The following is a 5,294-nucleotide window of genomic DNA, read 5'->3' as shown; positions in this document are numbered from 1 at the left end:
GAAACTTGCATTGAATTTTTGAGCAATAACTTTGTGTTTCTTTTCAGTTTCTGAATGTGAGATTTTACTCACTTGAGAAGCGCCAGTTCAGAACCTATCCCTTCTGTACTGCATCTGTTACAAAGGTCAGATTGAAGGCAAACTGCTCAAAGAAAATTGGACTTGAAGGGCTGTATGTTTTTGCCAGCAACAGTCTCTAGCGTGTGCAGCTGAGCTTCAAACACTCTTAAACTGGATCCAGATGACTGATTTCAGTATGGTTTTGTTCTCCAGTCGCTTCTGATATACTTGCCTACCCCTGCAAGCACAGGGAAATATAATCCACCACCAACACTTGTATGGATTAGTATTATTTCACAATATTACTTGAGATGGAAGCTGTTAAATAAGAGTCACTCCAGCAGCACCCTGCTCCATCCCACAGGGCTTTAGACTCAAGAATAGGCCGTCGTTTGTTTCACAGAAGGCAAGCAAACACTCCTGCTGGGCACATTTGAGTCTTAGTGCCGAAAGCCACCTGATGCACCATGACAGAAAATCATTAGGGCAGACGGGTTGTGGATCAGTTTTCTGAGCAGAGATGAGACCTCTCGCTCCCCTTCCTCTGCCGTCCGCGCTTCTGCACCTGGCTGCCCGTAAAGGAAGGCACAGTAGCGCTCTGCTCTCCCTCCAAGATTTGGCTGCAGCGCTGCATTAGACCTCCAAGCTGCACTTGAATTCTTTAAGGTAGCTAACTGCTTTCAGAGTAGTAGCAGGTACTAATTCTACATTTATTTGTTAATGCTTTCAGTAGTCAGAATTTGTGTTCTCGTGTGCGACCTTCTCGTTTGCGTGGTTCAGGCCAGGCTGTTTTGAATAGACAGGAAAAAAATACAGGATCATTCGCCTTGTCTAAAATAGACTTTTTTCAGAGAAGACCATCCCCAAACTTGTTTCAGGTGCAGTATACTGAAAGAAGGCTGGTTATTCAGGAGGACTCAGCTCAGCTCTGACACCAGCTGTTTACAGGCACCACTGTGCTCCCTCTTGCACAAGTCTCGATCTCCGGCCATTTGTTCTTGCCTTACTTCTGTCCCCTGTGTGGCCTTGTATTTCAGAGCTGGCGATCATCCCCTCTCATCTCTGATGCACAGGCAGACATCTGCCGGGGTGCACTGCCATATACCGGTATCACCCAACACTTCCCCAGGGACTGTTCAGTCACAGCACAGATCAAGTAAGTGGGAAGGAAGTTTGCTATATGATACCTGCCAAACCGATTTTCAGATGCAAGTAGAAGGCTCGAAGCTTTTTCTCTCTCCCCTCTGGAGCAGATCTGCTTGAAGGGGCCCAGCCTCAATGAAAGGAGGCACATCAGGACCCTGTCTTGTGATCTTCTATTACAGCAGCTCATCCAGGCTCAGTCACCAGTGAGAGCTGGACAACAACCAACCAAGCGCCTGTAGAGCCTTTCTATTTTTAAATATGCCTCTCAGTGCTCAGCAGTCTGCGCCAATGAGAATGCACAGGCGCCGTAAACGAGCACGTCCTTGCCCTGCTCTGCATGCCAGGTAAGTCCACTTCAGCCCACCACAAACACGAGCTGTCCACACTGTCAGTTTTATTTAATATAGAAGATAGGCACTGAGGTACTAAATCCAACACAAAAATGGGTTTCAGTAGCTACTGTCTGAAAGAGAAAAAAATCTGGACCTAAAAGGTGCGGACTTTAGAAGCTTAGAAATTATAATTAAATGCCTGCTAAATAGCACAGGTCATTCTGAATTCTGATGTCACACTTCTCAAACTGTAAGCCCACAGCTATCAGCAGTTGTTGTTCATCACCTACTTACCTACCCTCAGATACAGAGATTCAGAGAAATATTATGACAATGTGAAAGAATATAAAATTCAGCTGTGTGCCAGCTGTAAAGCCTGCCGTCAATTCCCCTCCCCTTTTTCAAAACAATCATCTGTTTTTAGCAAAACACAGCCAATCCCACTACCTGTAGCGTGAGCTTTAATCCTATTGAAGTGTTTGTGGGCTAGTGATAGTATCTACATCTCTCCCTGCAGGGAACAACTCTCCCACGAGCCTGAGATTTGGATTTGAGAACCACCCTGAGTGAATCCAGACTCACTTCTGATACGCTCTGGTATTGGCTAATGGGCCGTTATTTGGTGCAGTACTGCAGCAAGCAGTGCAAGAGTCAGATAATCAGAAATAGTTTTAACTTCTCTGTTGGTGAGTAACTGCATATCAGATTACTGCAATAGTACTAAGCAGTAAGAAAGGACTCCCTGCTCTGTTACACTTGTTCTTAAACAAGTGAGTCAGCTGAGTACCTGCCCTTCGAACAAAGTTTCCTCTGAACAGGCCAGATGCACTGCTGTTGGGCTGGCCGAGCTGTTCCTTGGGACCAGGACTCTCTGAAAGAGTAGCTATGGCCTTCAGGAGAACCCAGGATCTGGTGACATGTTGATACTCAAAACATTTTTTTTTTTTTTTTTTTCTCCAGAGCCATTTCTCAATGAAGCTCCTGTTTCTGGACCAAAGTTGCCCCAAAGTCTCTGCTCAAAGAAACTGCTGTCCTAACAGCCATTCCTCCTTAAGTTGCTCCAAAACATGCATTTATCCCACACTGAAACCAGAAGTAGCTGACCTAAACCCTGCTTTTTAATTAGCCAGTTACAGCCCATGAAGAGTCTGGATAAGAGGTTCAGAACCATGAAGATGCCACTGAAAATAAACAGAACTTACACTCTGTGTGTGTGTCCCCCCGCAGCTGAAGTGCTTTGGAAAGCATCTGCTTCTGGTATGGAAAAACACTAGTAAGGTCATCATCTTCTCATACAGCTCCAGCTCAACTCCCACTACAACCAAATTTGACTTCTGCTTTTTAAATTACAAAGCGTAAAGTCCTGAAAAATCCAAGCCGCTATAGGCAGCCTTTGGAGATCTTATAAAACTAAACAAGACAAGACTTCCCGTACATTAAACAGAAAAGTCAGGTATTACTCAGATTATGAATGAAAAAAAATATGAATAGAAATCACACTTTAATATGGAAAAGGAAGTGAAACCATCATTTAGTGAAAAACAGAATCTGTTAAGTCTAGCATCACAGTTAGCTCTAGATCCATAAGGGGCACTGCTCATCACCACTGAGTCAGCTGGAATTGCTTGGGGGCAGGGACTGATCAGTCCAAGACAGTCAATCAAATGCACATTCTGTTTTACAGCAGGTGCAATACATAATATGCTTTAAATGAAGATACATTTTTGTCTGAAAGAGGAATGGAAAGATCCTTCTGGATACTGTGGGAAGAGACAAGGAATAAATCCATATTGATTTCAGGGTAGCTTATTTTAAAACACTGAGAAACGATGCCACTTGTTTTACTTGCTGTAATAGCACTTTAAGGAACATAACTCACACTAAAACCATCTTGCTTAGAATTAGTTTTCTTCCGTGGAAGAAATATCCTGTGCAGTGCCAGACAGCCCTGATGGTGTTATGCCAATGCTGCTAGAAGAATTAGCCCCATTACAATTGTCAGTTGTCTTCTGGAGAGCAGTATTTAGTAACAGATCTGTGCTGAGTGACAGCTCTTTCCCCTTGCTAGATGTAGTCCACACGTCAGTCTTCAAAATACCTTCCTGATTGGATTTTAAGATGTTAAGGATGCTCACGCCCTCCCTGTCTTTAGTAACTGAACGTCTGCAGTTTTGAGGACAGGACGAACGGTAAGTGAGATTTAAGTGATGAGTTTCCATCTTCTTAAACTAAAGATAATCCCCCTTGCAGCAGCGGTTCAAACCACTGCAGGCGATGAGTGCAGAGGGAGCACAGTACAGAGAAGGGGTGAGCAGAAACACGAGAAGACAAAACTACACCCAACCACCCAGCTACTGAGTCAAAGGTCCCAACACCACGGTCTTCACAGAGAGCCAAGTTTAACTCACAGCTGGTTCAGCAGCACGGAAGAGGTGCAAGGAAGGAGACCCACTGCATCACCTTGCCTACGCTGCCCTGCCCGACCGGGCCGGCGTCGCTGGCACAGCCTCCTGCCCCGAGGCTGGGCGAGGGGCCCAGCCCTGCGCCCTCAGCTCCGAAATTCCTCCCAGCCCCTGATGTGCCCCACACCGGTACCCGCTCCGCATCCAGTGCAAAACCAGCTTCTGCCCGTCCTGCTGACGGGGGCTTGCTGGTACACACCCCATCCTTCCTTCGCTCCCCGTTGCCCACTGCACGAGAGCATGGGGATGTGTCCCACCCCCAGGTATTCGGACAAGCGAGGGGTGTCGGTGTCTCCCTCTGCGGAGCGGAGGGGAGGGGAGGGCCCAGCCCAGCTAACGTTCTTCCCGCCACATTTGTGTGGCACCCCGCGCTTGGAGCTGTTTCATGAGCTCGGGCTGCAGCTCTGCTCCAGCTGAGACCCTCACTGGAGGATTGTGGCCATCGCTGCCTTGGAGGGTCTCATCTCTGCTCAGAGCCCACCTACTAACCTTTCAGCTTCCCCCAGCGGAGGGAAGTCTAAGAGCAGCTTTATCTTCCAGCAGTTCCAAGCTCTTTCACAACCAAGCCTGCATTGTTGGGCTGGTTTTGTATGTAAATACATTTGTATCTCTTGAGTTCGAGGAATTCTTGTACAGCCTCAAGGGAACTATGGTCCACCCCTGCATTTTTGTCTCCATGGAATTTTTTATTGCATCACTCCAAGACTTTTGTGGCTGATAAAAGCCTTCTGCAGTGATCGGAAGGCATTCTTAATGTTTCAGAGAAACCAGAGACAAAGAAGGATTAAGGGATCTCACACAAACTGAGGAGAACACACTGCAGAACACACATATTGTAATTCTCCTAACTTCACCATTATGTCTTTTCCCTTTTGAAGCTGAGTAACAAAAATAATTGCTTAAATGATTCCTCTCAAATGGGCACAACTGACTTATTTCTCAATTTTTGCCCTTCCCAGCAGGTTCTGATTTCTAGTCTCAGACAGGAGTGAATTCTTCCTATTTTAGGAACAACTTTGAAGTTATAGACGTCAAATATAAAAGAATAAGAAAACCCTACTCTATTTTCTAAAGCTAGAACCCTGTCATAAAAAAATTCAATGCCTGCAACCAAATTATGGTACTTAGCAACTCTTTAAATCACTTCCTTTTCCATTTGCCTCTATGGAAATAGCTGCTGGTTTTGTTTCTCTATGTCTATAGATGGAGAGAAAAAAAAATTGATAATGTGCCTTAGGGAAAAAAATTAGAATTCAAAATAAGTTTTGACATGGAACATCTTCACCTGAAAGAA

The sequence above is a fragment of the Tyto alba genome, unplaced genomic scaffold (genome assembly GCF_018691265.1).
Source record: "Tyto alba isolate M040663 unplaced genomic scaffold, T.alba_DEE_v4.0 Super-Scaffold_16, whole genome shotgun sequence".
Classification (NCBI taxonomy): domain Eukaryota; kingdom Metazoa; phylum Chordata; class Aves; order Strigiformes; family Tytonidae; genus Tyto; species Tyto alba.
Note: the sequence above shows the minus strand (reverse complement) of the source record.